At 47.5% G+C, this 20,811-nt stretch overlaps 23 non-coding genes across 23 annotated transcripts; all 23 read left to right on the top strand.

Annotated features, from left to right (window-relative positions):
• The first annotated feature begins 2,500 nt into the window (after window positions 1–2,500).
• On the top strand, window positions 2,501–2,619 carry TRNAL-UAA (transfer RNA leucine (anticodon UAA)). The gene is made up of 2 exons: window positions 2,501–2,538; window positions 2,574–2,619. It is a non-coding gene; the product is annotated as a tRNA-Leu (tRNA).
• Window positions 2,620–3,599: 980 nt separating this feature from the next.
• Window positions 3,600–3,718, top strand: TRNAL-UAA (transfer RNA leucine (anticodon UAA)). The gene is made up of 2 exons: window positions 3,600–3,637; window positions 3,673–3,718. It is a non-coding gene; the product is annotated as a tRNA-Leu (tRNA).
• A 64-nt stretch (window positions 3,719–3,782) lies between these two features.
• On the top strand, window positions 3,783–3,901 carry TRNAL-CAA (transfer RNA leucine (anticodon CAA)). Its single transcript has 2 exons — window positions 3,783–3,820; window positions 3,856–3,901. It is a non-coding gene; the product is annotated as a tRNA-Leu (tRNA).
• A 614-nt stretch (window positions 3,902–4,515) lies between these two features.
• TRNAL-UAA (transfer RNA leucine (anticodon UAA)) lies at window positions 4,516–4,634 on the top strand. Its single transcript has 2 exons — window positions 4,516–4,553; window positions 4,589–4,634. It is a non-coding gene; the product is annotated as a tRNA-Leu (tRNA).
• A 1,348-nt stretch (window positions 4,635–5,982) lies between these two features.
• Window positions 5,983–6,101, top strand: TRNAL-UAA (transfer RNA leucine (anticodon UAA)). Its single transcript has 2 exons — window positions 5,983–6,020; window positions 6,056–6,101. It is a non-coding gene; the product is annotated as a tRNA-Leu (tRNA).
• Window positions 6,102–6,349: 248 nt separating this feature from the next.
• TRNAL-UAA (transfer RNA leucine (anticodon UAA)) lies at window positions 6,350–6,468 on the top strand. Its single transcript has 2 exons — window positions 6,350–6,387; window positions 6,423–6,468. It is a non-coding gene; the product is annotated as a tRNA-Leu (tRNA).
• Window positions 6,469–6,715: 247 nt separating this feature from the next.
• TRNAL-UAA (transfer RNA leucine (anticodon UAA)) lies at window positions 6,716–6,834 on the top strand. The gene is made up of 2 exons: window positions 6,716–6,753; window positions 6,789–6,834. It is a non-coding gene; the product is annotated as a tRNA-Leu (tRNA).
• Window positions 6,835–6,899: 65 nt separating this feature from the next.
• Window positions 6,900–7,018, top strand: TRNAL-CAA (transfer RNA leucine (anticodon CAA)). Its single transcript has 2 exons — window positions 6,900–6,937; window positions 6,973–7,018. It is a non-coding gene; the product is annotated as a tRNA-Leu (tRNA).
• A 254-nt stretch (window positions 7,019–7,272) lies between these two features.
• On the top strand, window positions 7,273–7,391 carry TRNAL-CAA (transfer RNA leucine (anticodon CAA)). The gene is made up of 2 exons: window positions 7,273–7,310; window positions 7,346–7,391. It is a non-coding gene; the product is annotated as a tRNA-Leu (tRNA).
• Window positions 7,392–7,823: 432 nt separating this feature from the next.
• On the top strand, window positions 7,824–7,942 carry TRNAL-UAA (transfer RNA leucine (anticodon UAA)). The gene is made up of 2 exons: window positions 7,824–7,861; window positions 7,897–7,942. It is a non-coding gene; the product is annotated as a tRNA-Leu (tRNA).
• A 2,337-nt stretch (window positions 7,943–10,279) lies between these two features.
• Window positions 10,280–10,398, top strand: TRNAL-UAA (transfer RNA leucine (anticodon UAA)). The gene is made up of 2 exons: window positions 10,280–10,317; window positions 10,353–10,398. It is a non-coding gene; the product is annotated as a tRNA-Leu (tRNA).
• Window positions 10,399–10,463: 65 nt separating this feature from the next.
• On the top strand, window positions 10,464–10,582 carry TRNAL-CAA (transfer RNA leucine (anticodon CAA)). Its single transcript has 2 exons — window positions 10,464–10,501; window positions 10,537–10,582. It is a non-coding gene; the product is annotated as a tRNA-Leu (tRNA).
• A 254-nt stretch (window positions 10,583–10,836) lies between these two features.
• TRNAL-CAA (transfer RNA leucine (anticodon CAA)) lies at window positions 10,837–10,955 on the top strand. The gene is made up of 2 exons: window positions 10,837–10,874; window positions 10,910–10,955. It is a non-coding gene; the product is annotated as a tRNA-Leu (tRNA).
• Window positions 10,956–11,387: 432 nt separating this feature from the next.
• On the top strand, window positions 11,388–11,506 carry TRNAL-UAA (transfer RNA leucine (anticodon UAA)). The gene is made up of 2 exons: window positions 11,388–11,425; window positions 11,461–11,506. It is a non-coding gene; the product is annotated as a tRNA-Leu (tRNA).
• A 3,255-nt stretch (window positions 11,507–14,761) lies between these two features.
• On the top strand, window positions 14,762–14,880 carry TRNAL-UAA (transfer RNA leucine (anticodon UAA)). The gene is made up of 2 exons: window positions 14,762–14,799; window positions 14,835–14,880. It is a non-coding gene; the product is annotated as a tRNA-Leu (tRNA).
• A 65-nt stretch (window positions 14,881–14,945) lies between these two features.
• Window positions 14,946–15,064, top strand: TRNAL-CAA (transfer RNA leucine (anticodon CAA)). Its single transcript has 2 exons — window positions 14,946–14,983; window positions 15,019–15,064. It is a non-coding gene; the product is annotated as a tRNA-Leu (tRNA).
• A 1,531-nt stretch (window positions 15,065–16,595) lies between these two features.
• TRNAL-UAA (transfer RNA leucine (anticodon UAA)) lies at window positions 16,596–16,714 on the top strand. The gene is made up of 2 exons: window positions 16,596–16,633; window positions 16,669–16,714. It is a non-coding gene; the product is annotated as a tRNA-Leu (tRNA).
• Window positions 16,715–16,779: 65 nt separating this feature from the next.
• On the top strand, window positions 16,780–16,898 carry TRNAL-CAA (transfer RNA leucine (anticodon CAA)). The gene is made up of 2 exons: window positions 16,780–16,817; window positions 16,853–16,898. It is a non-coding gene; the product is annotated as a tRNA-Leu (tRNA).
• A 613-nt stretch (window positions 16,899–17,511) lies between these two features.
• Window positions 17,512–17,630, top strand: TRNAL-UAA (transfer RNA leucine (anticodon UAA)). Its single transcript has 2 exons — window positions 17,512–17,549; window positions 17,585–17,630. It is a non-coding gene; the product is annotated as a tRNA-Leu (tRNA).
• Window positions 17,631–19,166: 1,536 nt separating this feature from the next.
• Window positions 19,167–19,285, top strand: TRNAL-UAA (transfer RNA leucine (anticodon UAA)). Its single transcript has 2 exons — window positions 19,167–19,204; window positions 19,240–19,285. It is a non-coding gene; the product is annotated as a tRNA-Leu (tRNA).
• A 65-nt stretch (window positions 19,286–19,350) lies between these two features.
• On the top strand, window positions 19,351–19,469 carry TRNAL-CAA (transfer RNA leucine (anticodon CAA)). The gene is made up of 2 exons: window positions 19,351–19,388; window positions 19,424–19,469. It is a non-coding gene; the product is annotated as a tRNA-Leu (tRNA).
• A 613-nt stretch (window positions 19,470–20,082) lies between these two features.
• TRNAL-UAA (transfer RNA leucine (anticodon UAA)) lies at window positions 20,083–20,201 on the top strand. The gene is made up of 2 exons: window positions 20,083–20,120; window positions 20,156–20,201. It is a non-coding gene; the product is annotated as a tRNA-Leu (tRNA).
• Window positions 20,202–20,265: 64 nt separating this feature from the next.
• TRNAL-CAA (transfer RNA leucine (anticodon CAA)) lies at window positions 20,266–20,384 on the top strand. The gene is made up of 2 exons: window positions 20,266–20,303; window positions 20,339–20,384. It is a non-coding gene; the product is annotated as a tRNA-Leu (tRNA).
• The last annotated feature ends 427 nt before the right edge of the window (window positions 20,385–20,811 follow it).

Below are 20,811 nucleotides of genomic sequence, written 5' to 3'. Positions count from 1 at the left end.
TTACTACCAGAACAAAGTCAGAGCCTTCTTTTGCTGAGGATGACACATCGTGTCAGAATGGCCGAGTGGTCAAAGGCGCCAGACTCTAGGGAAACCTTGCCCAGTAATACGGGTTGAACGAGGCTTCTGGTCTACGTATGTGGGCGTGGGTTGAAATCCCACTTCTGAGAAGCTCTTTTTTTTTACATTACTACCAGCACAAAGTCAGTGTCTCCTTTGGCTGGGCCTGAAATATCGTGTCAGAATGGCCGAGTGGTCTAAGGCTCCAGACTCGAGGGAAACCGTGCCCAGTCATACGAGATGAACGAGGCTTCTGGTCCACGTATGTGTGCGTGGGTGTGAATCCCACTTCTGACAAACTCTTTTTACTTTACTACCAGAACAAAGTCAGTGTCTTCTTTTGCTGCAGCTTATATATTGTGTCAGAACGGCCGAGTTGTCTAAGGCACCAGACTTAAGGGAAACATTGCCCTGTGATACGGGTTAAACGAGGCCTTTGGTCCACGTATTTGGACGTGGGTTCGAATCCAACTTCTGACAATCTTTTTTTTACTTTACTACCAGCATAAGGTCAGTGTTTTTTTGCTGGGGCTGATATAATGTGTCAGCATGGCCGAGAGGTCGAAGGCGCCAGAATTAAGGGAAACCTTGCCCAGTGATACATGTTGAACGAGGCTTTTGGTCTACGTATGTGGGCGTGGGTTGAAATGCCACTTCTGAGAAGCTCTTTTTTTTACTTTACTACCAGCACAAAGTCAGTGTCTCCTTTTGCTGGGCCTGAAATATCGTGTCAGAATGGCCGAGTGGTCTAAGGCTCCAGACTCAAGGGAAACCGTGCCCAGTCATACGAGATGAACGAGGCTTCTGGTCCACGTATGTGTGCGTGGGTGCGAATCCCACTTCTGACACACTTTTTTTACTTTACTACCGGAACAAAGTCAGTGTCTTCTTTTGTGGCAGCTTATATATCGTGTCAGAACGGCCGAGTTGTCTAAGGCACCAGACTTAAGGGAAACATTGCCCGGTGATACGGCTTAAACGAGGCCTTTGGTCCACGTATGTGGACGTGGGTTCGAATCCAACTTCTGACAATCTTTTTTTATACTTTACTACCAGCATAAAGTCAGTGTCTTTTGCTGGGGCTGATATATTGTGTCAGCCTGGCCGAGTGGTCGAAGGCGCCAGACTTAAGGGAAACCTTGCCCAGTGGTACGGGTTGAACGAGGCTTCTGGTCTACGTTTGTGGGCGTGGGTTGAAATCCCACTTCTGAGAAGCTCTTTTAGGGGCGAAGCTCCTTAGGGCGTGGGCTGTGCGTCCCCTGTATGTAGCCACCTCTAGTTTAGTTCTTGCAGTGTTCACTAGATGGCGGTACCGTCTCCTGTATGTAGCCACCTCTCGTTTAGTTCTTGTAGTGTTTACTAGATGGTGGTACTTTTAGCTGATGATGAAAAGATGCAAGATGTTATAAACTAGAAAGCGGTACTTGTAGTTGATGAAAGACGCGAGATCTTATAAAATAGGAATGATGTCACATATGGCGCGTGTCATTGGTTGAAGGCAATCGTTCGATTTAGTGCGGCGACGTACGCTACGGGGAGCGATGTAATAAAATCGAGTGGTCAAAATGTACAGAGGATTCATTGTTTACCAGGTTTACCTCCGGAGCTTCGCCCACTCATCTCGTGGATATGGCGGCACTTTTTTTATTTCACTACCAGAACAAAGTCAGTGACTCCTTTTGCTGGGGCTACAACATCGTGTCAGGAGGGCCGAGTGGTGTAAGGCAAAAGACTCAAGAGAAACCTTGCCCAGTGATATGGGTTGAATGAGGCTTCGTGTCCACGTATGCGGGCGTGGGTTTGAATCCCACTTCTCACAAAGTTTTTAGTTTACTTTACTACCTGCAAAATGTCAGTTTCTTCTTATGCTGGGGCTGAAATATTGTGTCAGAATGGCCGAGCGGTCGAAGGCGCTAGACTTAAGGGAAACCTTGCGCAGTGATACGGGTTGAACGAGGCTTCTGATCCACGTATGTGGGCGTGGATTTGAATCCTACTTCTGACAAACTTTTTTTAGTTTACTACAAGAACAAAGCCAGTGTCTCCTTTTGCTGGGGCTAAAACATCCTGTCAGAATGCCCCATTGGTCGAGGGCGCCAGACTTAATGGAAACCTTGCCCAGTGACTCAGGTTGAACGAGGCTTCTGCTCCACGTATGTGGGCGTGGGTTCAAATCCAACTTCTGACAAGCTTTTTTTTTACTTTACTACCAGAACAAAGTCAGAGCCTTCTTTTGCTGAGGATGACACATTGTCTCAGAATGGCTGAGTGGTCAAAGGCGCCAGACTCAAGGGAAACCTTGCCCAGTGATACGGGTTGAACGAGGCTTCTGGTCCACGTATGTGGGCGTGGGTTCGATTCAAACTTCTGACAAACTCTGTTTTTTTACTTTACTACCAGAACAAAGTCAGTGTCTCCTTTTGCTAGGCTGAAATATTGTGTCAGAATGGCCGAGTGGTCGAAGGCGCCAGACTTAAGGGAAACCTTGCCCAGTGATACGGGTTGAACGATGCTTCTGGTCCACGTATATGGGCGTGGGATCGAATCCCACTTCTGACAAAGTTTTTTTACTTTACTACCAGTACGAAGTCAGTGTCTTCTTTTGCTGGGCCTGATATATCGTGTCAGAATGGCCGAGAGGTCTAAGGCGCCAGACTCAAGGGAAACCTTGCCCAGTGATAGGGGTTGAACGAGGTTTCTGATCCACGTATGTGGGCGTGGGTTCGAATCCCTCTTCTTACAAACTTTTTTTTACTTCACTAACAGAACAAAGTCAGTGTCTCCTTTTACTGGGGCTTACATATCGTATCAGAATGGCCGAGTGGTCTAAGGCGCCAGACTGAAGGGAAACCTTCCCCGGTGATGCGAGTTGAACGAGTCTTCTGTTCCACGTATGTGTGCGTGGGTTCGAATCTGACTTCTGTCAATTTTTTTTTTATTTTTTGCCAGCACAGAGTCAGCGTCTTCTTTTGCTGAGGCTGACATATTTTATCAGAATAGCCGAGTGGTCTGAAGCGCCAGACTCAAGGGAAACCTTGCGCAGTGATACGGGTTGAACGAGGCTTCTGATCCACGTATGTGGGCGTTGGTTCGACTCCCACTTCTGACAACCGTTTTTTTACTTTACTACCTGAACAAAGTCAGTGACTCCTTTTGCTGGGGCTACAACATCGTGTCAGGAGGGCCGAGTGGTCTAAGGCAAAATACTCAAGAGAAACCTTGCTCAGTGATATGGGTTGAATGAGGCTTCGTGTCCACGTATGTGGGCGTGGGTTTGAATCCCCCTTCAGACAAACTTTTTTTTTACTTAACTACCAGAACAAAGTCAGTGTCTCCTTTTGCTGGGTTGAAATATTGTGTCAGAATGGCCGAGTGGTCTAAGGCACCAGACGTAAGGGAAACCTTGCCCAGTGATACGGGTTGAACGAGGCTTCTGTTCCACGTATGTGGGGTGGGTTCGAATCCCATTTCTGATAAACTTTTTTTCCTTTATTACCAGAACAAAGTCAGTGTGTCCTTTTGCTGGGCTGAAATATTGTGTCAGAATGGCCGAGTGGTCGAAGGCGCCAGCCCTAAAGGAAACCTTGCCCAGTGATACGTTTTGAACGAGGCTTCTGGTGCACGTATGTGGGCGTGGGTTCAAATCCCACTTCTGACAAACTTTTTTTACTTTACTACCAGAACAAAGTCAGAGCCTTCTTTTGCTGAGGATGACACATCGTGTCAGAATGGCCGAGTGGTCAAAGGCGCCAGACTCAAGGGAAACCTTGCCCAGAGATACGGGTTGAACGGGGCTTCTGGTCCACGTATGTGGGCGTGGGTTTGAATCCCACTTCTGACAATCTTTTTTTTACTTTACTACCAGCATAAAGTCAGTGTTTTTTGCTTGGGCTGATATATCGTGTCAGCATGGCCGAGTGGCCTAAGGAGCCAGACTGAAGGGAAACCTTGCGCGATGATGCCAGTTGAACGAGGCTTCTGGTCCACGTATGTGTGTGTGGGTTCGAATCTCACTTCTGTCAATTTTTTTGAATTTACTACCAGCACAAAGTCAGTGTCTCCTTTTGCTGGGCTGAAACATTGTGTCAGAATTGCCGAGTGGTCGAAGGTGCTGAACTCAAGGGAAACCTTGCCCAGTCATACGAGTTGAACGAGGCTTCTGGTCCACGTATGTGGGCGTTGGTTCGACTCCCACTTCTGACAACCGTTTCTTTTACTTTACTACCAGAACAAAGTCAGTGACTCCTTTTGCTGGGGCTACAACATCGTGTCAGGTAGGCCGAGTGGTCTAAGGCAAAAGACTCAAGAGAAACCTTGCCCAGTGATATGAGTTGAATGAGGCTTCGTGTCCACGTATGTGGGCGTAGGTTTGAATCCCGCTTCTCCTAAAGTTTTTTTTTTACTTTACTACCTGCAAAAAATGAGTTTCTTCTTTTGCTGGGGCTGAAATATTGTGACAGAATGGCCGAGTGGTCGAAGGCGCTAGACTTAAGGGAAACCTTCCGCAGTGATACGGGTTGAACGAGGCTTCTGATCCACGTATGTGGGCGTGGGTTCAAATCCCACTTCTGGCAAACTTTTTTTACTTTACTACCAGAACAAAGTCAGAGCCTTCTTTTGCTGAGGATGACACATCGTGTCAGAATGGCGGAGTGGTCAAAGGCGCCAGACTCAAGGGAAACCTTGCCCAGAGATACGGGTTGAACGAGGCTTCTGGTCCATGTATGTGGGCGTGAGTTTGAATCCCACTTCTGACAATATTTTTTTACTTTACTACCAGCACAAAGTCAGTGTCTCCTTTTGGTGGGGCTGATACATCGTGTCAGAAGGGCCGTGTGGTCTAACGCGCCAGATGCAAGGAAAACCTTGCCCAGTGATACGGATTGAACGAGGCTTTCGGTCCACGTATGTGGGCGTTGGTTCGACTCCCACTTCTGACATCCGTTTTTTTACTTTACTACCAGAACAAAGTCAGTGACTCCTTTTGCTGGGGCTACAACATCGTGTCAGGAGGGCCGAGTGGTCTAAGGCAAAGGACTCAAGAGAAACCTTGCCCAGTGATATGGGTTGAATGAGGCTTCGTGTCCACGTATGTGGGCGTGGGTTTGAATCCCACTTCTCACAAAGTTTTTTTTTACTTTACTACCTGCAAAAAGTCAGTTTCTTCTTTTGCTGGGGCTGAAATATTGTGTCAGAATGGCCGACTGGTCGAAGGCGCTAGACTTAAGAAAAACCTTGCACAGTGATACGGGTTGAACGAGGCTTCTGATCCACGTAGGTGGGCGTGGATTTGAATCCAACTTCTGACAAACGTTTTTTACTTTACTACAAGAACAAAGCCAGTGTCTCCTTTTGCTGGGGCTAAAACATCCTGTCAGAATGGGCGAATGGTCGAAGGCGCCAGACTTAAGGGAAACCTTGCCCAGTGACTCAGGTTCAACGAGACTTCTGCTCCACGTATGTGGGCGTGGATTTGAATCCTAGTTCTGACAAACTTTTTTTACTTTACTACCAGAACAAAGTCGGAGCCTTCTTTTGCTGAGGATGACACATCGTCTCAGAATGGCTGAGTGGTCAAAGGCGCCAGACTTAAGGGAAACCTTGCCCAGTGATACCGCTTGAACGAGGCTTCTGGTCTACTATGTGGGCGTCGGTTGAAATCCCACTTCTGAGAAGCTCTTTTTCTACTTTACTACCAGAACAAAGTCAGAGCCTTCTTTTGCTGAGGATGACACATCGTCTCAGAATGGCTGAGTGGTCAATGGCGCCAGACTCAAAGGAAACCTTGCCCAGTGATACGGGTTGAACGAGGCTTCTGGTCCACGTATGTGGGCGTGGGTTCGATTCACACTTCTGATAAACTTTTTTTCCTTTATTACCAGAGCAAAGTCAGTGTGTCCTTTTGCTGAGCTGAAATATTGTGTCAGAGTGGCCGAGTGGTCGAAGGCGCCAGACCTAAAGGAAACCTTGCCCAGTGATACGTGTTGAACGAAACTTATGGTGCACGTATGTGGGCGTGGGTTCAAATCCCACTTCTGACAAACTTTTTTTTACTTTACTACCAGAACAAAGTCAGAGCCTTCTTTTGCTGAGGATGACACATCGTCTCAGAATGGCTGAGTGGTCAAGGGCGCCAGACTCAAAGGAAACCTTGCCCAGTGATACGGGTTGAACGAGGCTTCTGGTCCACGTATGTGGGCGTGGGTTCGATTCACACTTCTGATAAACTTTTTTTTCCTTTATTACCAGAACAAAGTCAGTGTGTCCTTTTGCTGGGCTGAAATATTGTGTCAGAGTGGCCGAGTGGTCGAAGGCGCCAGACTTAAGGGAAACCTTGCCCAGTGATACGGGTTGAACGAGGCTTCTGGTCCACGTATGTGGGGGTGGGTTCAAATCCCACTTCTGACAATCTTTTTTTTACTTTACTACCAGAACAAAGTCAGAGCCTTCTTTTGCTGAGGATGACACATCGTGTCAGAATGGCCGAGTGGTCAAAGGCGCCAGACTCTAGGGAAACCTTGCCCAGTAATACGGGTTGAACGAGGCATCTGGTCCACGTATGTGGGGTGGGTTCGAATCCCACTTCTGATAAACTTTTTTTTCCTTTATTACCAGAACAAAGTCAGTGTGTCCTTTTGCTGGGCTGAAATATTGTGTCAGAGTGGCCGAGTGGTCGAAGGCGCCAGACCTAAAGGAAACCTTGCCCAGTGATACGTGTTGAACGAAACTTCTGGTGCACATATGTGGGTGTGGGTTCAAATCCCACTTCTGACAAACTTTTTTTTACTTTACTACCAGAACAAAGTCAGAGCCTTCTTTTGCTGAGGATGACACATCGTGTCAGAATGGCCGAGTGGTCAGAGGCGCCAGACTCAAGGGAAACCTTGCCCAGAGATACGGGTTGAACGGGGCTTCTGGTCCACGTATGTGGGCGTGGGTTTGAATCCCACTTCTGACAAACTTTTTTTTATTTTAGTACAAGAACAAAGCCAGTGTCTCCTTTGGTTAGGACTAAAATATCGTGTCAGAATGGCCGAGTGGCCTAAGGAGCCAGACTCAAGGGAAACTTCGCCCAGTGATACGGGTTGAACGAGGCTTCTGGTCCACGTATGTGGGCGTGGGTTCGATTCGCACTTCTGACAAACTCCGTTTTTTTTTACTTTACTACCAGCACGAAGTCAGTGTCTTCTTTTGCTGGGGCTGATATATCGTGTCAGAATGGCCGAGTGGTCTAAGGCGTCAGACTCAAGGGAAACCTTCCCCAGTGATAGGGGTTGAACGAGGCTTCTGGTCCACGTATGTGGGCGTGGGTTCGAATCCCTCTTCTGACAAACTTTTTTTTTACTTCACTAACAGAACAAAGTCAGTGTCTCCTTTTGCTGGGGCTTACATATCGTATCAGAATAGCCGAGTGATCTAAGGCGCCAGACTCAAGGGAAACCTTGCGCAGTGATACGGGTTGATCGAGGCTTCTGGTCCACGTATGTGGGCGTGGGTGTGAATCCCAATTCTGACAAACTTTTTTTATTTTAGTACAAGAAGAAAGCCAGTGTCTCCTTTGGTTAGGACTAAAATATCGTGTCAGAATGGCCGAGTGGTCGAAGGCGCCAGACTTTAGGGAAACCTTGCCCAGTGATACGGGTTGAATGAGGCTTCTGGTCCATGTATGTGGGCGTGGGTTCGAATCCCACTACTGACAAACTCTTTTTTTATTTACTACCAGCACAAAGTCAGTGTCTCTTTTTGCTGGGCTGAAATATTGTGTCAGAATGGCCGAGTGGTCGAAGGCGCCAGACTTAAGGGAAACCTTGCCCAGTGATACGGGTCGAATGAGGCTTCTGGTCCATGTATGTGGGCGTGGGTTCGAATCCCACTTCTGACAAACTCTTTTTTTATTTACTACCAGCACAAAGTCAGTGTCTCTTTTTGCTGGGCTGAAATATTGTGTCAGAATGGCCGAGTGGTCGAAGGCGCTAGACCCAAGGGAAACCGTGTCCAGTCGTAAGAGATGAACGAGGCTTCTGGTCCACGTATGTGTGCGTGGGTGTGAATCCCACTTCTGACAAACTCTTTTTACTTTACTACCAGAACAAAGTCAGTGTCTTCTTTTGCTGCAGCTTATATATTGTGTCAGAACGGCCGAGTTGTCTAAGGCACCAGACTTAAGGGAAACATTGCCCTGTGATACGGGTTAAACGAGGCCTTTGGTCCACGTATTTGGACGTGGGTTCGAATCCAACTTCTGACAATCTTTTTTTTACTTTACTACCAGCATAAGGTCAGTGTTTTTTTGCTGGGGCTGATATAATGTGTCAGCATGGCCGAGAGGTCGAAGGCGCCAGAATTAAGGGAAACCTTGCCCAGTGATACATGTTGAACGAGGCTTTTGGTCTACGTATGTGGGCGTGGGTTGAAATGCCACTTCTGAGAAGCTCTTTTTTTTACTTTACTACCAGCACAAAGTCAGTGTCTCCTTTTGCTGGGCCTGAAATATCGTGTCAGAATGGCCGAGTGGTCTAAGGCTCCAGACTCAAGGGAAACCGTGCCCAGTCATACGAGATGAACGAGGCTTCTGGTCCACGTATGTGTGCGTGGGTGCGAATCCCACTTCTGACACACTTTTTTTACTTTACTACCGGAACAAAGTCAGTGTCTTCTTTTGTGGCAGCTTATATATCGTGTCAGAACGGCCGAGTTGTCTAAGGCACCAGACTTAAGGGAAACATTGCCCGGTGATACGGCTTAAACGAGGCCTTTGGTCCACGTATGTGGACGTGGGTTCGAATCCAACTTCTGACAATCTTTTTTTATACTTTACTACCAGCATAAAGTCAGTGTCTTTTGCTGGGGCTGATATATTGTGTCAGCCTGGCCGAGTGGTCGAAGGCGCCAGACTTAAGGGAAACCTTGCCCAGTGGTACGGGTTGAACGAGGCTTCTGGTCTACGTTTGTGGGCGTGGGTTGAAATCCCACTTCTGAGAAGCTCTTTTAGGGGCGAAGCTCCTTAGGGCGTGGGCTGTGCGTCCCCTGTATGTAGCCACCTCTAGTTTAGTTCTTGCAGTGTTCACTAGATGGCGGTACCGTCTCCTGTATGTAGCCACCTCTCGTTTAGTTCTTGTAGTGTTTACTAGATGGTGGTACTTTTAGCTGATGATGAAAAGATGCAAGATGTTATAAACTAGAAAGCGGTACTTGTAGTTGATGAAAGACGCGAGATCTTATAAAATAGGAATGATGTCACATATGGCGCGTGTCATTGGTTGAAGGCAATCGTTCGATTTAGTGCGGCGACGTACGCTAGGGGGAGCGATGTAATAAAATCGAGTGGTCAAAATGTACAGAGGATTCATTGTTTACCAGGTTTACCTCCGGAGCTTCGCCCACTCATCATCATTCACTTCGTGGATATGGCGGCACTTTTTTTATTTCACTACCAGAACAAAGTCAGTGACTCCTTTTGCTGGGGCTACAACATCGTGTCAGGAGGGCCGAGTGGTGTAAGGCAAAAGACTCAAGAGAAACCTTGCCCAGTGATATGGGTTGAATGAGGCTTCGTGTCCACGTATGCGGGCGTGGGTTTGAATCCCACTTCTCACAAAGTTTTTAGTTTACCTTACTACCTGCAAAATGTCAGTTTCTTCTTATGCTGGGGCTGAAATATTGTGTCAGAATGGCCGAGCGGTCGAAGGCGCTAGACTTTAGGGAAACCTTGCGCAGTGATACGGGTTGAACGAGGCTTCTGATCCACGTATGTGGGCGTGGATTTGAATCCTACTTCTGACAAACTTTTTTTACTTTACTACAAGAACAAAGCCAGTGTCTCCTTTTGCTGGGGCTAAAACATCCTGTCAGAATGCCCCATTGGTCGAGGGCGCCAGACTTAATGGAAACCTTGCCCAGTGACTCAGGTTGAACGAGGCTTCTGCTCCACGTATGTGGGCGTGGGTTCAAATCCAACTTCTGACAAGCTTTTTTTTTTACTTTACTACCAGAACAAAGTCAGAGCCTTCTTTTGCTGAGGATGACACATTGTCTCAGAATGGCTGAGTGGTCAAAGGCGCCAGACTCAAGGGAAACCTTGCCCAGTGATACGGGTTGAACGAGGCTTCTGGTCCACGTATGTGGGCGTGGGTTCGATTCAAACTTCTGACAAACTCTGTTTTTTTACTTTACTACCAGAACAAAGTCAGTGTGTCCTTTTGCTGGGCTGAAATATTGTGTCAGAGTGGCCGAGTGGTCGAAGGCGCCAGACCTAAAGGAAACCTTGCCCAGTGATACGTGTTGAACGAAACTTCTGGTGCACATATGTGGGCGTGGGTTCAAATCCCACTTCTGACAAACTTTTTTTTACTTTACTACCAGAACAAAGTCAGAGCCTTCTTTTGCTGAGGATGACACATCGTGTCAGAATGGCCGAGTGGTCAGAGGCGCCAGACTCAAGGGAAACCTTGCCCAGAGATACGGGTTGAACGGGGCTTCTGGTCCACGTATGTGGGCGTGGGTTTGAATCCCACTTCTGACAAACTTTTTTTTATTTTAGTACAAGAACAAAGCCAGTGTCTCCTTTGGTTAGGACTAAAATATCGTGTCAGAATGGCCGAGTGGCCTAAGGAGCCAGACTCAAGGGAAACTTCGCCCAGTGATACGGGTTGAACGAGGCTTCTGGTCCACGTATGTGGGCGTGGGTTCGATTCGCACTTCTGACAAACTCCGTTTTTTTTTACTTTACTACCAGCACGAAGTCAGTGTCTTCTTTTGCTGGGGCTGATATATCGTGTCAGAATGGCCGAGTGGTCTAAGGCGTCAGACTCAAGGGAAACCTTCCCCAGTGATAGGGGTTGAACGAGGCTTCTGGTCCACGTATGTGGGCGTGGGTTCGAATCCCTCTTCTGACAAACTTTTTTTTTACTTCACTAACAGAACAAAGTCAGTGTCTCCTTTTGCTGGGGCTTACATATCGTATCAGAATAGCCGAGTGATCTAAGGCGCCAGACTCAAGGGAAACCTTGCGCAGTGATACGGGTTGATCGAGGCTTCTGGTCCACGTATGTGGGCGTGGGTGTGAATCCCAATTCTGACAAACTTTTTTTATTTTAGTACAAGAAGAAAGCCAGTGTCTCCTTTGGTTAGGACTAAAATATCGTGTCAGAATGGCCGAGTGGTCGAAGGCGCCAGACTTTAGGGAAACCTTGCCCAGTGATACGGGTTGAATGAGGCTTCTGGTCCATGTATGTGGGCGTGGGTTCGAATCCCACTACTGACAAACTCTTTTTTTATTTACTACCAGCACAAAGTCAGTGTCTCTTTTTGCTGGGCTGAAATATTGTGTCAGAATGGCCGAGTGGTCGAAGGCGCCAGACTTAAGGGAAACCTTGCCCAGTGATACGGGTCGAATGAGGCTTCTGGTCCATGTATGTGGGCGTGGGTTCGAATCCCACTTCTGACAAACTCTTTTTTTATTTACTACCAGCACAAAGTCAGTGTCTCTTTTTGCTGGGCTGAAATATTGTGTCAGAATGGCCGAGTGGTCGAAGGCGCTAGACCCAAGGGAAACCGTGTCCAGTCGTAAGAGATGAACGAGGCTTCTGGTCCACGTATGTGTGCGTGGGTGTGAATCCCACTTCTGACAAACTCTTTTTACTTTACTACCAGAACAAAGTCAGTGTCTTCTTTTGCTGCAGCTTATATATTGTGTCAGAACGGCCGAGTTGTCTAAGGCACCAGACTTAAGGGAAACATTGCCCTGTGATACGGGTTAAACGAGGCCTTTGGTCCACGTATTTGGACGTGGGTTCGAATCCAACTTCTGACAATCTTTTTTTTACTTTACTACCAGCATAAGGTCAGTGTTTTTTTGCTGGGGCTGATATAATGTGTCAGCATGGCCGAGAGGTCGAAGGCGCCAGAATTAAGGGAAACCTTGCCCAGTGATACATGTTGAACGAGGCTTTTGGTCTACGTATGTGGGCGTGGGTTGAAATGCCACTTCTGAGAAGCTCTTTTTTTTACTTTACTACCAGCACAAAGTCAGTGTCTCCTTTTGCTGGGCCTGAAATATCGTGTCAGAATGGCCGAGTGGTCTAAGGCTCCAGACTCAAGGGAAACCGTGCCCAGTCATACGAGATGAACGAGGCTTCTGGTCCACGTATGTGTGCGTGGGTGCGAATCCCACTTCTGACACACTTTTTTTACTTTACTACCGGAACAAAGTCAGTGTCTTCTTTTGTGGCAGCTTATATATCGTGTCAGAACGGCCGAGTTGTCTAAGGCACCAGACTTAAGGGAAACATTGCCCGGTGATACGGCTTAAACGAGGCCTTTGGTCCACGTATGTGGACGTGGGTTCGAATCCAACTTCTGACAATCTTTTTTTATACTTTACTACCAGCATAAAGTCAGTGTCTTTTGCTGGGGCTGATATATTGTGTCAGCCTGGCCGAGTGGTCGAAGGCGCCAGACTTAAGGGAAACCTTGCCCAGTGGTACGGGTTGAACGAGGCTTCTGGTCTACGTTTGTGGGCGTGGGTTGAAATCCCACTTCTGAGAAGCTCTTTTAGGGGCGAAGCTCCTTAGGGCGTGGGCTGTGCGTCCCCTGTATGTAGCCACCTCTAGTTTAGTTCTTGCAGTGTTCACTAGATGGCGGTACCGTCTCCTGTATGTAGCCACCTCTCGTTTAGTTCTTGTAGTGTTTACTAGATGGTGGTACTTTTAGCTGATGATGAAAAGATGCAAGATGTTATAAACTAGAAAGCGGTACTTGTAGTTGATGAAAGACGCGAGATCTTATAAAATAGGAATGATGTCACATATGGCGCGTGTCATTGGTTGAAGGCAATCGTTCGATTTAGTGCGGCGACGTACGCTAGGGGGAGCGATGTAATAAAATCGAGTGGTCAAAATGTACAGAGGATTCATTGTTTACCAGGTTTACCTCCGGAGCTTCGCCCACTCATCATCATTCACTTCGTGGATATGGCGGCACTTTTTTTATTTCACTACCAGAACAAAGTCAGTGACTCCTTTTGCTGGGGCTACAACATCGTGTCAGGAGGGCCGAGTGGTGTAAGGCAAAAGACTCAAGAGAAACCTTGCCCAGTGATATGGGTTGAATGAGGCTTCGTGTCCACGTATGCGGGCGTGGGTTTGAATCCCACTTCTCACAAAGTTTTTAGTTTACCTTACTACCTGCAAAATGTCAGTTTCTTCTTATGCTGGGGCTGAAATATTGTGTCAGAATGGCCGAGCGGTCGAAGGCGCTAGACTTTAGGGAAACCTTGCGCAGTGATACGGGTTGAACGAGGCTTCTGATCCACGTATGTGGGCGTGGATTTGAATCCTACTTCTGACAAACTTTTTTTACTTTACTACAAGAACAAAGCCAGTGTCTCCTTTTGCTGGGGCTAAAACATCCTGTCAGAATGCCCCATTGGTCGAGGGCGCCAGACTTAATGGAAACCTTGCCCAGTGACTCAGGTTGAACGAGGCTTCTGCTCCACGTATGTGGGCGTGGGTTCAAATCCAACTTCTGACAAGCTTTTTTTTTTACTTTACTACCAGAACAAAGTCAGAGCCTTCTTTTGCTGAGGATGACACATTGTCTCAGAATGGCTGAGTGGTCAAAGGCGCCAGACTCAAGGGAAACCTTGCCCAGTGATACGGGTTGAACGAGGCTTCTGGTCCACGTATGTGGGCGTGGGTTCGATTCAAACTTCTGACAAACTCTGTTTTTTTACTTTACTACCAGAACAAAGTCAGTGTCTCCTTTTGCTAGGCTGAAATATTGTGTCAGAATGGCCGAGAGGTCTAAGGCGCCAGACTCAAGGGAAACCTTGCCCAGTGATAGGGGTTGAACGAGGTTTCTGATCCACGTATGTGGGCGTGGGTTCGAATCCCTCTTCTTACAAACTTTTTTTTACTTCACTAACAGAACAAAGTCAGTGTCTCCTTTTACTGGGGCTTACATATCGTATCAGAATGGCCGAGTGGTCTAAGGCGCCAGACTGAAGGGAAACCTTCCCCGGTGATGCGAGTTGAACGAGTCTTCTGTTCTACGTATGTGTGCGTGGGTTCGAATCTGACTTCTGTCAATTTTTTTTTTATTTTTTGCCAGCACAGAGTCAGCGTCTTCTTTTGCTGAGGCTGACATATTGTATCAGAATAGCCGAGTGGTCTGAAGCGCCAGACTCAAGGGAAACCTTGCGCAGTGATACGGGTTGAACGAGGCTTCTGATCCACGTATGTGGGCGTTGGTTCGACTCCCACATCTGACAACCGTTTTTTTACTTTACTACCTGAACAAAGTCAGTGACTCCTTTTGCTGGGGTTACAACATCGTGTCAGGAGGGCCGAGTGGTCTAAGGCAAAATACTCAAGAGAAACCTTGCTGAGTGATATGGGTTGAATGAGGCTTCGTGTCCACGTATGTGGGCGTGGGTTTGAATCCCCCTTATGACAAACTTTTTTTTTTACTTAACTACCAGAACAAAGTCAGTGTCTCCTTTTGCTGGGTTGAAATATTGTGTCAGAATGGCCGAGTGGTCTAAGGCACCAGACGTAAGGGAAACCTTGCCCAGTGATACGGGTTGAACGAGGCTTCTGTTCCACGTATGTGGGGTGGGTTCGAATCCCATTTCTGATAAACTTTTTTTTCCTTTATTACCAGAACAAAGTCAGTGTGTCCTTTTGCTGGGCTGAAATATTGTGTCAGAATGGCCGAGTGGTCGAAGGCGCCAGCCCTAAAGGAAACCTTGCCCAGTGATACGTTTTGAACGAGGCTTCTGGTGCACGTATGTGGGCGTGGGTTCAAATCCCACTTCTGACAAACTTTTTTTTACTTTACTACCAGAACAAACTCAGAGCCTTCTTTTGCTGAGGATGACACATCGTGTCAGAATGGCCGAGTGGTCAAAGGCGCCAGACTCAAGGGAAACCTTGCCCAGAGATACGGGTTGAACGGGGCTTCTGGTCCACGTATGTGGGCGTGGGTTTGAATCCCACTTCTGACAATCTTTTTTTTACTTTACTACCAGCATAAAGTCAGTGTTTTTTGCTTGGGCTGATATATCGTGTCAGCATGGCCGAGTGGCCTAAGGAGCCAGACTGAAGGGAAACCTTGCGCGATGATGCCAGTTGAACGAGGCTTCTGGTCCACGTATGTGTGTGTGGGTTCGAATCTCACTTCTGTCAATTTTTTTGAATTTACTACCAGCACAAAGTCAGTGTCTCCTTTTGCTGGGCTGAAACATTGTGTCAGAATTGCCGAGTGGTCGAAGGTGCTGAACTCAAGGGAAACCTTGCCCAGTCATACGAGTTGAACGAGGCTTCTGGTCCACGTATGTGGGCGTTGGTTCGACTCCCACTTCTGACAACCGTTTCTTTTACTTTACTACCAGAACAAAGTCAGTGACTCCTTTTGCTGGGGCTACAACATCGTGTCAGGTAGGCCGAGTGGTCTAAGGCAAAAGACTCAAGAGAAACCTTGCCCAGTGATATGAGTTGAATGAGGCTTCGTGTCCACGTATGTGGGCGTGGGTTTGAATCCCGCTTCTCTTAAAGTTTTTTTTTTACTTTACTACCTGCAAAAAATGAGTTTCTTCTTTTGCTGGGGCTGAAATATTGTGACAGAATGGCCGAGTGGTCGAAGGCGCTAGACTTAAGGGAAACCTTCCGCAGTGATACGGGTTGAACGAGGCTTCTGATCCACGTATGTGGGCGTGGGTTCGAATCCCTCTTCTTACAAACTTTTTTTTACTTCACTAACAGAACAAAGTCAGTGTCTCCTTTTACTGGGGCTTACATATCGTATCAGAATGGCCGAGTGGTCTAAGGCGCCAGACTGAAGGGAAACCTTCCCCGGTGATGCGAGTTGAACGAGTCTTCTGTTCCACGTATGTGTGCGTGGGTTCGAATCTGACTTCTGTCAATTTTTTTTTTATTTTTTGCCAGCACAGAGTCAGCGTCTTCTTTTGCTGAGGCTGACATATTGTATCAGAATAGCCGAGTGGTCTGAAGCGCCAGACTCAAGGGAAACCTTGCGCAGTGATACGGGTTGAACGAGGCTTCTGATCCACGTATGTGGGCGTTGGTTCGACTCCCACTTCTGACAACCGTTTTTTTTACTTTACTACCTGAACAAAGTCAGTGACTCCTTTTGCTGGGGCTACAACATCGTGTCAGGAGGGCCGAGTGGTCTAAGGCAAAATACTCAAGAGAAACCTTGCTCAGTGATATGGGTTGAATGAGGCTTCGTGTCCACGTATGTGGGCGTGGGTTTGAATCCCCCTTCAGACAAACTTTTTTTTACTTAACTACCAGAACAAAGTCAGTGTCTCCTTTTGCTGGGTTGAAATATTGTGTCAGAATGGCCGAGTGGTCTAAGGCACCAGACGTAAGAGAAACCTTGCCCAGTGATACGGGTTGAACGAGGCTTCTGTTCCACGTATGTGGGGTGGGTTCGAATCCCATTTCTGATAAACTTTTTTTTCCTTTATTACCAGAACAAAGTCAGTGTGCCCTTTTGCTGGGCTGAAATATTGTGTCAGAATGGCCGAGTGGTCGAAGGCGCCAGCCCTAAAGGAAACCTTGCCCAGTGATACGTTTTGAACGAGGCTTCTGGTGCACGTATGTGGGCGTGGGTTCAAATCCCACTTCTGACAAACTTTTTTTTACTTTACTACCAGAACAAAGTCAGAGCCTTCTTTTGCTGAGGATGACACATCGTGTCAGAATGGCCGAGTGGTCAAAGGCGCCAGACTCAAGGGAAACCTTGCCCAGAGATACGGGTTGAACGGGGCTTCTGGTCCACGTATGTGGGCGTGGGTTTGAATCCCACATCTGACAATCTTTTTTTTACTTTACTACCAGCATAAAGTCAGTGTTTTTTGCTTGGGCTGATATATCGTGTCAGCATGGCCGAGTGGCATAAGGAGCCAGACTGAAGGGAAACCTTGCGCGATGATGCCAGTTGAACGAGGCTTCTGGTCCACGTATGTGTGTGTGGGTTCGAATCTCACTTCTGTCAATTTTTTTGAATTTACTACCAGCACAAAGTCAGTGTCTCCTTTTGCTGGGCTGAAACATTGTGTCAGAATTGCCGAGTGGTCGAAGGTGCTGAACTCAAGGGAAACCTTGCCCAGTCATACGAGTTGAACGAGGCTTCTGGTCCACGTATGTGGGCGTTGGTTCGACTCCCACTTCTGACAACCGTTCCTTTTACTTTACTACCAGAACAAAGTCAGTGACTCCTTTTGCTGGGGCTACAACATCGTGTCAGGTAGGCCGAGTGGTCTAAGGCAAAAGACTCAAGAGAAACCTTGCCCAGTGATATGAGTTGAATGAGGCTTCGTGTCCACGTATGAGGGCGTGGGTTTGAATCCCGCTTCTCTTAAAGTTTTTTTTTACTTTACTACCTGCAAAAAATGAGTTTCTTCTTTTGCTGGGGCTGAAATATTGTGACAGAATGGCCGAGTGGTCAAAGGCGCTAGACTTAAGGGAAACCTTCCGCAGTGATACGGGTTGAACGAGGCTTCTGATCCACGTATGTGGGCGTGGGTTCAAATCCCACTTCTGGCAAACTTTTTTTACTTTACTACCAGAACAAAGTCAGAGCCTTCTTTTGCTGAGGATGACACATCGTGTCAGAATGGCGGAGTGGTCAAAGGCGCCAGACTCAAGGGAAACCTTGCCCAGAGATACGGGTTGAACGAGGCTTCTGGTCCATGTATGTGGGCGTGAGTTTGAATCCCACTTCTGACAATATTTTTTTACTTTACTACCAGCACAAAGTCAGTGTCTCCTTTTGGTGGGGCTGATACATCGTGTCAGAAGGGCCGTGTGGTCTAACGCGCCAGATGCAAGGAAAACCTTGCCCAGTGATACGGATTGAACGAGGCTTTCGGTCCACGTATGTGGGCGTTGGTTCGACTCCCACTTCTGACATCCGTTTTTTTACTTTACTACCAGAACAAAGTCAGTGACTCCTTTTGCTGGGGCTACAACATCGTGTCAGGAGGGCCGAGTGGTCTAAGGCAAAATACTCAAGAGAAACCTTGCTCAGTGATACGGGTTGAACGAGGCTTCTGATCCACGTATGTGGGCGTGGGTTCAAATCCCACTTCTGGCAAACTTTTTTTACTTTACTACCAGAACAAAGTCAGAGCCTTCTTTTGCTGAGGATGACACATCGTCTCAGAATGGCTGAGTGGTCAAAGGCGCCAGACTTAAGGGAAACCTTGCCCAGTGATACCGCTAGAACGAGGCTTCTGGTCTACGTACGTGGGCGTCGGTTGAAATCCCACTTCTGAGAAGCTCTTTTTTTACTTTACTACCAGAACAAAGTCAGAGCCTTCTTTCGCTGAGAATGACACATCGTCTCAGAATGGCTGAGTGGTCAAAGGCGCCAGACTCAAGGGAAACCTTGCCCAGTGATACGGGTTGAACGAGGCTTCTGGTCCACGTATGTGGGCGTGGGTTCGATTCACACTTCTGACAAACTCTGTTTTTTTACTTTACTACCAGAACAAAGTCACTGTCTCCTTTTGCTGGGGCTGATACATCGTGTCAGAAGGGCCGTGTGGTCTAAGGCGCCAGACGCAAGGGAAACCTTGCCCAGTGATACGGGTTGAACGAGGCTTCTGGTCCACGTATGTGGGCGTTGGTTCGACTCCCACTTCTGACAACCGTTTTTTTACTTTACTACCTGAACAAAGTCAGTGACTCCTTTTGCTGGGGCTACAACATCGTGTCAGGAGGGCCGAGTGGTCTAAGGCAAAATACTCAAGAGAAACCTTGCTCAGTGATATGGGTTGAATGAGGCTTCGTGTCCACGTATGTGGGCGTGGGTTTGAATCCCCCTTCAGACAAACTTTTTTTTTACTTAACTACCAGAACAAAGTCAGTGTCTCCTTTTGCTGGGTTGAAATATTGTGTCAGAATGGCCGAGTGGTCTAAGGCACCAGACGTAAGGGAAACCTTGCCCAGTGATACGGGTTGAACGAGGCTTCTGTTCCACGTATGTGGGGTGGGTTCGAATCCCATTTCTGATAAACTTTTTTTTCCTTTATTACCAGAACAAAGTCAGTGTGTCCTTTTGCTGGGCTGAAATATTGTGTCAGAATGGCCGAGTGGTCGAAGGCGCCAGCCCTAAAGGAAACCTTGCCCAGTGATACGTTTTGAACGAGGCTTCTGGTGCACGTATGTGGGCGTGGGTTCAAATCCCACTTCTGACAAACTTTTTTTTACTTTACTACCAGAACAAAGTCAGAGCCTTCTTTTGCTGAGGATGACACATCGTGTCAGAATGGCCGAGTGGTCAAAGGCGCCAGACTCAAGGGAAACCTTGCCCAGAGATACGGGTTGAACGGGGCTTCTGGTCCACGTATGTGGGCGTGGGTTTGAATCCCACTTCTGACAATCTTTTTTTACTTTACTACCAGCATAAAGTCAGTGTTTTTTGCTTGGGCTGATATATCGTGTCAGCACGGCCGAGTGGCCTAAAGAGCCAGACTGAAGGGAAACCTTGCGCGATGATGCCAGTTGAACGAGGCTTCTGGTCCACGTATGTGTGTGTGGGTTCGAATCTCACTTCTGTCAATTTTTTTGAATTTACTACCAGCACAAAGTCAGTGTCTCCTTTTGCTGGACTGAAACATTGTGTCAGAATTGCCGAGTGGTCGAAGGTGCTGAACTCAAGGGAAACCTTGCCCAGTCATACGAGTTGAACGAGGCTTCTGGTCCACGTATGTGGGCGTTGGTTCGACTCCCATTTCTGACAACCGTTTCTTTTACTTTACTACCAGAACAAAGTCAGTGACTCCTTTTGCTGGGGCTACAACATCGTGTCAGGTAGGCCGAGTGGTCTAAGGCAAAAGACTCAAGAGAAACCTTGCCCAGTGATATGAGTTGAATGAGGCTTCGTGTCCACGTATGTGGGCGTGGGTTTGAATCCCGCTTCTCTTAAAGTTTTTTTTTTACTTTACTACCTGCAAAAAATGAGTTTCTTCTTTTGCTGGGGCTGAAATATTGTGACAGAATGGCCGAGTGGTCGAAGGCGCTAGACTTAAGGGAAACCTTCCGCAGTGATACGGGTTGAACGAGGCTTCTGATCCACGTATGTGGGCGTGGGTTCAAATCCCACTTCTGGCAAACTTTTTTTACTTTACTACCAGAACAAAGTCAGAGCCTTCTTTTGCTGAGGATGACACATCGTGTCAGAATGGCCGAGTGGTCAAAGGCGCCAGACTCAAGGGAAACCTTGCCCAGAGATACGGGTTGAACGGGGCTTCTGGTCCACGTATGTGGGCGTGGGTTTGAATCCCACTTCTGACAATCTTTTTTTACTTTACTACCAGCATAAAGTCAGTGTTTTTTGCTTGGGCTGATATATCGTGTCAGCATGGCCGAGTGGCCTAAGGAGCCAGACTGAAGGGAAACCTTGCGCGATGATGCCAGTTGAACGAGGCTTCTGGTCCACGTATGTGTGTGTGGGTTCGAATCTCACTTCTGTCAATTTTTTTGAATTTACTACCAGCACAAAGTCAGTGTCTCCTTTTGCTGGGCTGAAACATTGTGTCAGAATTGCCGAGTGGTCGAAGGTGCTGAACTCAAGGGAAACCTTGCCCAGTCATACGAGTTGAACGAGGCTTCTGGTCCATGTATGTGGGCGTGAGTTTGAATCCCACTTCTGACAATATTTTTTTACTTTACTACCAGCACAAAGTCAGTGTCTCCTTTTGGTGGGGCTGATACATCGTGT

Source organism: Rhipicephalus microplus, chromosome 2, assembly GCF_043290135.1.
Source record: "Rhipicephalus microplus isolate Deutch F79 chromosome 2, USDA_Rmic, whole genome shotgun sequence".
In the NCBI taxonomy this organism is placed as follows: Eukaryota; Metazoa; Arthropoda; class Arachnida; order Ixodida; family Ixodidae; genus Rhipicephalus; species Rhipicephalus microplus.
Note: the sequence above shows the minus strand (reverse complement) of the source record. Positions and strands in the feature narration are given on the sequence as shown.